This window comes from Nuphar pumila, chromosome 2 (assembly GCF_984573655.1).
Source record: "Nuphar pumila chromosome 2, dmNupPumi1.hap1.1, whole genome shotgun sequence".
NCBI lineage: Eukaryota > Viridiplantae > Streptophyta > Magnoliopsida > Nymphaeales > Nymphaeaceae > Nuphar > Nuphar pumila.
In genome coordinates this window covers 133,246,420-133,259,206 of record NC_143250.1, presented here as the reverse complement: position 1 = coordinate 133,259,206, position 12,787 = coordinate 133,246,420, and positions in this window count along the sequence as shown.

Sequence of the window (12,787 nt, the reverse complement as noted above, 5' to 3'; positions counted from 1 at the left end):
GCTGCAGAAACTTCTTGACAAGGGTTTTATCAGGCCGAGTGTGTCACCTTGGAGTGCACCAGTTCTTTTTTGTCAAGAAGAATGATGGGTCTATGAAACTCTGCATAGACTACTGCATGTTGAACTAGGTAACCATGAAGAACAACTATCATTTGCCTAGGATTGAATATTTGTACGACCAATTACGAACAACAAAGGTATTCTATAAGATTGATCTTCGTTTTGGTTACCATCAGCTGCGGATCAAAGTAGAGGATATTCAGAAGACTACGTTCAGGTCCAGATACGGGCACTACGAGTTTTTGGTGATGTCCTTTTGACTCATCAATGCCCCTGCAATGTTTATAGACTTGATCAATCGGGTCTTTAGTTTGTGGTTGGATTCGTGTTATCATTGCAAAATTTTACTTTTGCAAGTCAAACTGACCTTTGAAAAAGATTTTGAAAATAACTCACCTTCATTTTAAAATACAGGATAATTCTGAAGAATGGGACTCGCCTGTCGGTATGAGGTTCAACAATTCTTGGTGCCATAACCAAGGATCAATCCAATGCTTTGCTTTGATCAACTTGTCGAAATTGATGTTCTATTCCAAAATGCACAAAGAATCAGACATGTGCTATGAAATTCTGAAAGGTTTTGACTGACAATATGATGTATGCTTCAAATGTTGGAGAATTCTTGGACAAAAGAACACTTTGAAAATCGTGAATCACAATGAATAATGCTTTTGAATAAAAGAAAAATCGATTTCTTAAGAAATCCTGATGTTTTGAGAAAAGTGATTTCTGAGAAAATTCAAATAACTTTAAGAAAATCATTTTTTTAGAGTTTTGAACTCTTGAAATACTGGTCGTGTGGCCCTATGAGATATTTTCATGCTGCAATATTAACCCAGATGAAGGTTATTTTGATAAAATATTTTCTGAAGAATTTGAGGAAAACTTGGAAAAGAGAATTTTTGTGCCTTATAGAACTTAGATGAAATAGATTCTTTACATATCCCTGACTATGGCCACGAATATGTATTGAATATATCTCATTTGATTCTAAAAAGAGAAAATACTTAGAAAACTTTGAAGTATGCAATGATTTCTGAAGATGCCTAAGAGTGTAGGCTGATTGTGGCTTAGAAAAAGATGATAAATTTGGGTTTTGTTCATATTCTGACTATGGCCACAAATACGAAACCCACCAAGTTTATCAACTCCTTAAAAGTTGGTGCATGTGTCATTCGTATAGACCATAGTGAATTTGAATATGCATGAATCAACATCCATCACACATTGACATTATTTAAAGAAATAAACTACATGCAATGCAATCCTATTTTAAGCACAAAAAGTAAATTCTTATTCCAGATTTATAATTAATTTATATTACTAATTGAATTTAAATAAAGAAAAATAAAAAAATACAGTCTTGAATATCCCTGCAAAACTAGAAAACTTGTTAGTGAAAATATGTTGGTTTTTCTAGATTTATCCAATAATAGATAGAAATTACTGGATTTATCCAGATATAAGTCATTTCCCATGTTATCCTGAGATAAACATAATAAAATATGATGTAAAATTGAAGAAATAATAAAGATAAAGAACTTTAAATTTTAGAATTTAGAAAAAAATGATACAAATACCCCTAAAAACAAGACTATGGCCTTGAAATCAAGGTTTTCACAAAAGAATTTGGTAAAACTTTGGATTCGGGGCTCAAATAGATTCAAATAAACACCAAATCGGGTGTGAAGCAATCTAACATGATTACAAACATGATCAAGCATTAAAAACATAATTTTTTTTATAAAAAAAACAAAATATCACAAAAATAGTGATTTTCGTCAGTGTTTTACTCGAATCGGGACACCATGGGCACACTATTTTCATGATTTAATCAAATAACATATCAAATGAACTAAAAATTTAACAAAAATCAACATGGACACTTATAATAACCCTAAAATTAAATTGCATTAAAAAAATATGTTTTTAACATTATTTTAACAGGAAATTTGAATAAAACACTAAAATATGCAATTTTGCCCGCAGGCATGTACCTATCATAGTGTCAGGCCTGAATCAGGGATCAAATCACCATATAAATTCATAAAAATTTACAGAGAGATATCAGACAGAAAACAGAGATTTTTATTTTTACAGATCGGAAAACCCATCTCCGGTTAGGGAGATATCCCTCCGACAATATATGATCAATTATAATGAATATATAACAAGCTGAAATAAGTACATCCAGTTTTGGATACAAGAAAATATAGCAAATCATACTAAAAAATTATAAAATTTTAGTAGTGAACATCATATACACAGAGTAAGATTTTTCCTTTTACAGATAATCGATTGGATCTCTGGTACGATCGACACAAGTTGATCTAGGGTTTGAACAAGGTATAACAAGCTCTGAAAAACCGATTATACTTTCTGACAGAGGAAAAATAGCAAACAGATGCAGAAAAATATTAAAACTTTACAGTAAATACTAGACATAAATACAAAACCACTGCAACTTACAGATCGTCAATCAGATTGTTGACAAAGGAGATATTGCCTCAGCAAGTTGTTCCTGAATCCACGTAGCAGTCTCATGGTTTAAAAAATAAGTTTTGGTTCTCTATTTTTTTGACAAGGTTCTAGAACCCAAAATAATCCGTTTTTTTTATGAGAAGTCACTGACAAAACTGTGGACTAACACTAAAAAATCATATTTTTTTGACAGAAATTTAAACATGAAATAACGTGATTTCTGCGTGCTCGGGATTGAAAACCGTGTATCACCGATAAAACTTGCAAAACCCTAGTCTAAACATAAAAAATAATAAGAAAAACATGCAAATAATATCATGAATTTGAATTTAATGCTTGGATGAGTAAAATAAACTTTAATATGATAAGAAAATTAAAAAAAATAGGGAATACATGGTTGGATTTGATTTAGCCTTCGAAAAGACAGAATTGACCCATTAAACGGACGAATCTCATCTTTTATTTTGCAAAAACATAAAAAATATTATTTTGAACTATTCTAATGAATTTAAAATATATAATAAGCCCTAGAGCAGTATTAGATCATGTTCTTGATTTTACTTTAGGGTTCTTAAAGGTAGATCATGCTTGAAATCCATAAGCAAGGGGGCGGCAATGGTGGAAGTCATGAAAAAAATATAAAAAAATAATAAAACTAATGAAATAATGCTAAAGAAAACTCACCTTGGATGTTGCTGCAACAATGGAAGAGGGACAAATTGCTGGGAGGAGAGAGAGGCAGCAAGAAAGGGAGAGAGAAAGCCTAGGGGTCGATCCCCCCCTCCTTTTTGCCCCCTTTTTATAGCTTTTTGAAAACACTAATTTAGAAAGAATTTTAGGTTAATTAAAACTTTCCTAAAATGACTACATGGGGGGCAATTTTGGTGAAGACTCCTAAACTAAACTAACTCTAGGTAACTATCCTAATTAACCTAATGAAATTCTAGATGACTTAGGGTACCCCAAATGTGGCGCCACTTGGCCTTTTCAAAACCCTAAGTTTTAAAACTTTAAAATCAAGGTTAAAATATAAAGTAAAAATGTAACTTTTAAAATCAAGTTTGGACTCTTCTAGACTCCTAACCTAACTAGGGCACTGATTAACCCTAATCTAACCCCAACTTCTTCAAATGTGGTGCCACCCAGAGTGGGCTCCACTTGATTTTTCAAAAATGATTTTAAATTTGAAAATATAGGTTTTCAAAAAGGGTTTAGAATAAGGTTGGTTTTGAAATTGAAGGTTTTGAGTCCATCAGAGTTCTGAATGGATCAGGACTCCTCCAAATATGACGCCAACTAAGTGGGCCCTACATCAGGGTTTTGAAAAGGTTAAAATAAAGATTGAAAATGGTTTTAAAATAGAATTAAAATCACTGAATGAAAATCGGAGCTTTTAAAAATAGAGTCCTAATCGAACTAAAACTCTAGACTAGAGTCCTAAACCAACTAAAACTCTGAGATTTAGGTTTTTGAAAGCCAACTGAAGAAGTTTTTGAAAGATTTTATCAAATCACTGAAAGAAAATATAGTCAGGGTTAGAGTCCCAACTCAACCGAAACTCTGAAATAGAGTCCTAAATCAAATAAACTCTGTAAAATAGACTATTTTTTGAAAAACAAGTAGAGTGAATAAAAATAGAAATAAAAACAGAATTTCAGAATAGAGTCCTAACTGGATAATGAGTCTGGGACAGAGTCCTGATCGGACTGAAACTCTAGATTTTTGGTATTTTTGAAAGATAAATAAAAAAAAATTAAAAGTTTTCTCAAAATTTGATAAAATAAGCTAAAAAATAAAGTTAGGGTTAGAGTCTTGGTCAAACTGGGACTCTTAAAATAGAGTCCTAAGTTGTCTGAAACTCTATAAAATTAGATTTTTTTCAAAAAATAGGTGAAAAGGTTTTAAAAATAGGTAAAAATAGGAGTTAAAACAGAAGTCAGAATAGAGTCCTGATCCGATCAAGACTCTGAGAGAGAGTCCTAGTTCAACTAGGACTCTAGAAATCATGATTTTTCTGAAAACAGACAAGAACATTTCAAGAGCTTTTCGTGAAAACAAGTGAAAAACTGAAATCGAAACTAGAGTCCTGATCCAACTGGGACTCTGGGACGAAGTCCTAATTTGACTAAAACTTTGAGAACTTTGAACAAACAAGGAGGTTTTAGAAGCTTTTTTTTGCAAAAATAGATGAAAATAAGGTGAAAACTGAAATCAGAATTAGAGTCCTGATCCAACTGGGACTCTGGGACAGAGTCCTAATTTGACTGAAACTCTTAAAATTTAGGATTTTCTAGAAAACAAATAAGAGGGTTTTAGAAAATAGGTGAAAATAGGATAGAAATTGAAGTCATGTTCAGAGTCCAGATCCGACTAGGATTCTAGGGAAGAGTCCTAATTTGACTAGAACTCTGAGAATTTTAGCAAATGATGAGATTTTAAAAAAGGACTTTTGGAGACGAGTGAAAATGAAATAAGAAAATAAAATCAGGATAGAGTCCTGATTCGATTAGGACTCTTAGGCAGAGTTCTAGTTCAATTGGAACTCTAAAATCTTGGCCAAAATAAAAAGTTTTCTTGAAAAGAGAAAAAAAAATAAAAATGAAAAGTAGAGTCCTAATCTGACTGAAACTCTAGAAAAGAGTTCTAATCCGACTAAAACTCTAAGATTTTGGCCAAAATTACAGAAATGGACAAGGGATAAGTCTACCTCTGACTTAAAACTAAAATAAAATTTTGAAAAGGGTTTAGAAGGTAAAAATATAGAGTCCTGATCCGACTAGGACTCTGAAAATTTGAGAAATTTGAAGAATGAAGCAATTCAGAAGTGACACCTCCTAGATGGGTCTCGTCTGAGAACTAAGATCAGTTAAAATTTGATTTTAAAATGAATTCAGATCGTTTTGTAAAGAAAATATTTTGAAATGAAAGAGTATAAAATCTTGGGGGTTAACAAATGGCAAAATGTCAATTTAAAACCCAAGCATTTAGAACTAATTTTGAAAGAAAAAATTTAAAATCAAATCTGGATTGAATATTTTGAAAAATGGGAGTACTGGATCTCGAAAATGAGGTGCAATGCAATGAAATTACATGCAGTGACATACAATGATGTGAGATGATATGAAATGATATGCAAAAGGCAAACCCTATATGAGGGATTTAAAATCCTGGACCCCTGGCAGAGATAAAGAGTTAAATATTTATGTTTGCAAGGCAAGAATTGACCATTGAAATCGAGCCAAAATAGATATTAAATCTTGATTGCTAGATGAAGTATTGAATTTTATTGTAAAATTTGGGCTATAAACAGCTCTAGCTCAGATATTTGACCAGTTGGTTCCCTGAAGACTACAGAGAATGGGTCTCAGTGACAAAAGAAAGGGCATGTGAATGAAGGTGAAAATTTGGTGTGTTTACAGTTCGTTTCTCGTTGTATTTATCGATGACATTCTGATCTATTCTGAGAGCGTGGAGGAGCATCGAAAGCACTTGCGGATCTTGTTGTAAATACTGAGAGAACATAAACTATACTCTAAGTTCTCAAAGTGCAAGTTTTGGCTTGACAGAGTGATGTTTCTCAACCACGTGATCTCAAAGAAAGGCGTGGAGGTTGATCCAGCCAAGTTAGAAGCAGTGTTGTCTTGGGAGCAGTTGAAGATGATTTCAGATATTAGGAGTTTCTTGGGATTGGCAGGATACTACTATCGATTCATATAGGACTTCACTCATATAGTTGCTCGTATGACTCAGCTATTGCAGAAGGGGGCAAAGTTTGTTTGGTCACCTCGATGTAAGGAGAGCTTCTAGGAGATGAAGATAAAGTTGACCTCAGCCCTAATATTGTCTTTGCCTTCTGGGATGGGCGGGTTCGTAGTGTACATCGATGCTTTGAGGACCGCACTAGGTTGTATTTTGATGTAGCATGGAAAAGTCATTGTGTACGCTTCTTGATAGTTGAAGGTACACGAGAAAAACTACTCCACACTTGACTTGGAGTTAGCGGTGGTTGTCTTTGTGTTGAAGATCTGATTTCACTACTTGTATACAGAATAATTTGAGGTTCTTTCTGATCACAAGAGCCTCAAGTATATTTTTACATAGTGTGATCTAAATTTGAGGCAGTGTAGGTGGTTGGAGCTCCTTAAGGACTATGAGTTCACCATCGCCTACCACCCTGGTAAGGTGAATGTAGTGGCAGACATGTTGAGCAGAAAGACTTCAGTCATGGCAGTCAGCTTGATTGGTCACGTTTGGGATTGAATTGAGGAGTTCATCAAGTGGCAGCCATTTACAAACGATTTCGGATGCATCCTTTATGAGGGAATGAAAGCGTGACCTAAGATCATAGACTGTATCGAGGAGCTTTAGTCAGCCGATCCAAATTTTGACAGGTTATGCATGAGTGCAGAGAAGCCTAATGCACAATTTTTCAGTGAGGAGGATGGGACTATTATGTTTGGAGACAGATGGTGGATTTCGAAGGCATTGTGGGAGGAGCTAATGAGTGAAGCCCACAGGTCTAAGTATTTTTTGTAAGCTGGTTCTACTAAGATGTTCAAGGATCTCTAGTGGGCTTATTAGTAGAACAGAATTAAGTGGGATATTGCAGATTTTGTATCTCGTGAAGATCGAGCATTAGAGACCTAGTGGGTATGTGAAGCTTGCTGAGTTCTCGTACAACAATAGTTACCATACCAGTATTGGTATGGCTCCGTATGAAGCTCTGTACGGTAAACCATGTAGATCTCCGGTGTGTTGGGATGAGGTTGGAGTGCAAGTAGTAGAGTCTCCAGAAGCCATCTAGCACTACTCAAACTAGATGTAGTTGATCGAATAATGGTTGATTGCAGCACGTAGCAGGCAGAAGAGATATGCCGATCAACGGCATAGAGAGCATAATTTTGCTACGATCACGTGTTTATTCAGATCTTGCCTACGAAGAGTGTTTTCAGGTTTGGAAAGAAGGAAAAGTTGAGCCATCGGTTTATTGGACCTTTCAAGATTCTTGAGTGTATTGGTGAGTCAGCTTACCGTATGGCGCTTCCTCCTTAGTTTTTCTAGATTCACAACGTCTTGCACATCTCAATATTGACAAAATATATGCTTGACCCTTCACATGTGATCTACAATTAGGTGATCGAGGTACAACCTGACTTGACAACAGAAGAAAAGCCGGTGTAGATTGTGGATCATCAAGAGATGGAACTTTGTATTAGAACAATATCGTTCATGAAGGTGTATTGGCAGCATCACAGACTAGACGAGTACACTTGGGAGCCCAAGGCCGATATACCTAACCACTACCCACATTTATTTGGTACATTATTAATTTTGCAGATGAAATTCTTTTAAGGGGTAGGGATATGATATCGTGTGTGTTTTCATGATTTATAACTTCAAAAATTATGAAATTTTGGCTAAGTATCTAATAAACATGATAAAAATCATGAAAAATATCCCTAAATACAGGTGAGGTCAACTGGGTCTGGGTGTGACCCAGGGCTTAGTGACAAGATCTATATGAGACAGCTAACATTTATTAAATTTTTTGTTTTTAACCTTTAAATTTAAGCAAAATTCGAGTAAAATTCTGGTTAAATTCAGGCAAAATTCAGAGGCAAAAATCAAGTATATTGTTAGATATGTCTGATAATTTTGAGAATGTTGATGCTTTGTTTTTCTAAAATCGGGTTATAGTTGGCCCAAAAATTACATTTTTCAAAAATGACCTGTCTCTATTTTTACCTTTTTTGGATTGGATCGAACTGGATCTACTTCGTTTGATCTAAGTTGATATGGATTTGGGCCCAGTCCAAGACCCATATTAACTAGGATCTGATCCAAGTTGGATATACATGGATTTTGGATATGGATTTGGATCTTAGATTCGGATCTAGATTCAAAATCCAAACATAACCAATTTAGAACTTTAAAATCAATTTAAAACTTAAATTGAGTAAGTGGAGTTCTATTTGGAGTAGAATTCTGCTATGGGAGGACTTCCAGAGGGGGGCGACACCCTCTAGAACATTCCATATATATTATATTTAATAATATAATAAAATGATTTATGAAAATAGATAATTATAAAAAGAAGTATTTAGAGAGGTAGAGTTCTACCTTTGGCAGAACTGTCATCAAATCTGATCTTGCAAATAGTTGTGAGCTATGATTAGATTTGGTTTGAAGCCCTTATAGGGGCTGAGATCATATTTTGTGGGCTATATATATATATATATATATATATATATATATATATATATATATATATATATATATATATAATTTCAAGCTGTTATGTAGGCTACAATTAAAATAGAATTTTATGATGTGATTTGTTGTTGTGATAAGACTTGATTTCGTGTTAGCTTGGTAACTATTTTCAAACCTAAAATTATGGATTTGATTATGCATGTCTATGCATTCAAGTACTATGTTGCAAATGTGCATATCATACGCATAAAAATTCTGAAGTTATTTTAATGTTTGCATAAATATGATCATGTGTATATTGGGGGTGTTTATGCATGAAATTGATCATGATAATATGTGTTGCAAGCATATGTTCGCATGCGTGTGCAATTATATGCATTCATGTTGTGTGATTGAATATGCATTATGGACATGTTTTGAAACCAGGTATGTTGCATATTCACTAAAATTTTGCAAATGATGCATAAATCACTTTGGGATGCTTTTATGGTCAGATGTAAACCACCACGGGCAATGTGAGTCAAGAGCATGTATTGCTCCAATGTTGTTGATTTTAATTTGTGCATTACAAAATTTATTTTTAAAAATTATTGGTTTTTCAAAAATTAATTGCATTGTTATATTTTGCGGGTCTGGGCTCGAAGTTGGTTTTGCATGATGATTTGAAAAATGGTTATTATGTAAGAACTTGAAATTATTTAAAAAGATTAAAGAGACCAAAAAATGTATTCAATCTCTTACTTGATGTCTCTTTCACAATGTGAGAATCTTAGATAGTGGTCGTGGAGGACTTTTAGGGTCCTAACACTCTATGTGTGATTGTACCCCTGAACCCGATATGATGGTTCACCTCTTGGCCACGATTTTAGGAAGTCACTTTACCTAGAGGTAGTGTTGTTGACTCAACTGTAGTCATTGGTATACCAAGAAAGTGACATCAATGGTTGAGGATTTTCATTGATGTTCCGGCATTAGGTGAAGATTTCTAATATTTCGATGAAAAGTGAGGATTCCTGATATCGGTCGAAGAACAAATGTGAAGCTCAATAATAAAATGCAAATTATGTGTTAAGATACAACTGAGAACCTAACTTGGACTTTGAAAATGTTATGCCCGTTTTGAGTATCTGTGGGTTTAAGAAAAAGTGAAAACTAAATTTGTGTGCATTTAACAAGGACATGCATATAAAAGCAACTCTCATAAATAACTTAATAAGTTATTCATGCATGTGCATTAAATCATGCATATTTATTGTTCTGCATTAGTTCATGCATTCATGTTTGTTCTGCTTCGCATGATATTTGTTCTTGCATAATACTTTTTAAATGCTTGAATGATGGGTTGATTATGGAAATTGTTGTTATAATATTTCTCTGAAATTATGCATGAATTTGGTTTAAGTTATTTTATTATTATTTGAATTTTTAGAAGAATTCGTATAAAAGACTTTGGTTTTTACTCGTTTAAAAAAAATTGTTTTGCAGGACCAGGTGCTCAGTGATGGGATGAGTAGCTAGTTGGGGACTACGAGCTTAGTGTGACTTGTTTTGAGTTCTTGACAGAGTACTCCTTATAACCGACTATTTTATTATTTTAGCTTTTATGATATTTTTTCAATTAATTAATAAAGTCGATTATTCTTCATTGATTCAATGCACTATCTGTTGTAGTTTGATATATATTAAATCTATGAGACCTCAAATTCTTGGGTTTGTTTATGCAATTGTCTTTAAAAAAAATCACTATTTTTATGAGAGTTAGTTGGGGTCGTTACAAGCTCTCCCAAATTGTATTCACCAAATTACTTTGCCAGCTTTACCCTAGACCATCTTGAGGTTCCTTCCTATCAGAGAGGGCATGAGCGAGGATATAAGAGAGAGAGGGGGAAAGAGAAAAAAAATAAAAAAATAAAAGAAAGAAACAATAGGCAATAGAAGGAGGTCGGGATCCTTTTTATAACCTCCATGAGAGGTTTTCTAATCCCATAAGGAAACTCTTCCTAATTCTTATTTTTTTTATCTAATTTTATTTAATATTTTTTTATGATTTTTGTAGTTTCATCTAGAAAGAGAAAGAGATATCTTGAAATTTCAATAAATAACCAAACAGGAGAAATATAGAAATGATATATTTTTCAGATTTTCAAGTGCACCCAAACACTATACTTTTCTACAATTTTAAAAACTTGAAATTTTGAAAAATAAAAAACCTGGAATTTAATTTTGCAAATTTGCAACCAAACAGTCTCTAAGAGCGTTAAAGGACAATGTTGCCAACTTAATTTTGTCATGGCCATGGTTTAGATCTGCAGATGTCTCCGATATTTTGAATTCTTGACATATATATATTCTTTCCTGCTAGTAAGAGGAGGGTTCGGACAACATTAATTTTCAACTTTTTTTGTTTGTTTAAGAATCTAACATTATATATCTGATTTATTTGATTTGTTTAGTAAAAAAATATGCTTTTGGATCACGCGTGAGTAGGTTTTTATAAAGCTTCAAAAATCACCGACTCTAAATTTTCATAAATTTAAAAATATAAAATCTTTTTTTTTAAACATGATTTCCCAACAAATTTACCAAACATAGCCTGAAACATCCAAATCCAGTACTATTCACACTTTAACTTTAGGGTATGTCCCGCGCATCGTCCTGGACGCGCGCGGATGGGGGAACAAAGATTTTTAAAAAATAAAAATCGAGGCCCGACACTTCGCTGCCTCACCCCGCGTCTCTCTCTCTCACCCCAATCCCAGAACTCTCTCTCAGCTCTCTCACCTCGACCCCAGAACTCCCACTCTCCGGCGAGCGACGCCTCCCTATCCGGCGACCTTTCCTCTCCGACGACCCTCTCTCCTCGTTTTCCCGTACCAATTCGTTAGGTAGGCATCTTTCCTCAGACTTTCCCCCTCTAGAAGCAATAGCCTTCTCTCTCTAGAGCGGCCATGGCGTTGAAGCTCCTTTTCACCTCTCAATCGTCCTTCACGAAGATGGTGCTTCCTTGCAATACCTCTTAGTTGGGAATGGTTATGATGACTGAAGTCATCCCCCCGAACCCCAAGTGAGTTTGCATTTTTTTTCTGTTTGTTTTGTTGGTTCTATCATTTTTTATGTCTTTGGATCGTTTTCTTTGAGGAAGGGGTGATGGAATCCATGTGGGTATGCACTAGATGTGTTCGTTTCCGCATGAATCCATTTGAGGTTTTGGGTTGGGATTCATTTTTTCGATTGCCCACAAGAGGATCGATGAATTTTCTTGGAAATTTGGGGGTGATGAAAGTTGTGATCGTGCAACGTGTTTTGCGTTCTGGGGCCTCCTTTGCATGAGATTGGTTTCCTGGATTTCTGATTCTATTTGTCGCCTGCATTTTCCCTTTGAGTTCCTAATTTGATTTCTAGAAGTGGCGGTGAACTTTATGAAATCTCCCAAGAAATAGGAATTTGAAACTTTTTATGTTTCAGGCAGAAACCTGATTGTATAGTGATGGTGGTTTAATTCGATGTGATGATAAGTACTTTTTCGGTCATACTGGAAATTTAGGGAGGCTGAGAATCTGAGGAAGCACTTGAACCCAAGAGAAGTGCATGTGCAGATCAGCATTCGATGACTCCGGAAAACATGGAGATTTTCAGGTCCCTGGAGTCATGGGCATAGCATACCATCTTACTGTTGTTGAAGCCCATCGAGGCTTCATGGCAGCCATTGGATTTCCTGCCCAATTTCTCATCAGATTCTGGCCGCAATGAATTCAAGGAATTGCAGGAAAGCGCGAGGGAGGTTCTGGAATTGCAGGAAAGCGCGATGAACTCTAAAATACTTATTTTTATAAGAATCAGATCTTGGAGCATTTGATTATGATTCACGGATAGGTTTTTATAAGTTTCAAAATCAATGGTGTACAATGTTTATAAATTTTTGAGACTCAAATACTATTTTTTCTATCCAAAATTCATGATCAAGTGTTAATTTATAGGAAATGTCAAAATTTTGAAAAAAACACCACAAAAAATTCTATTAGAAAGGTTTGGG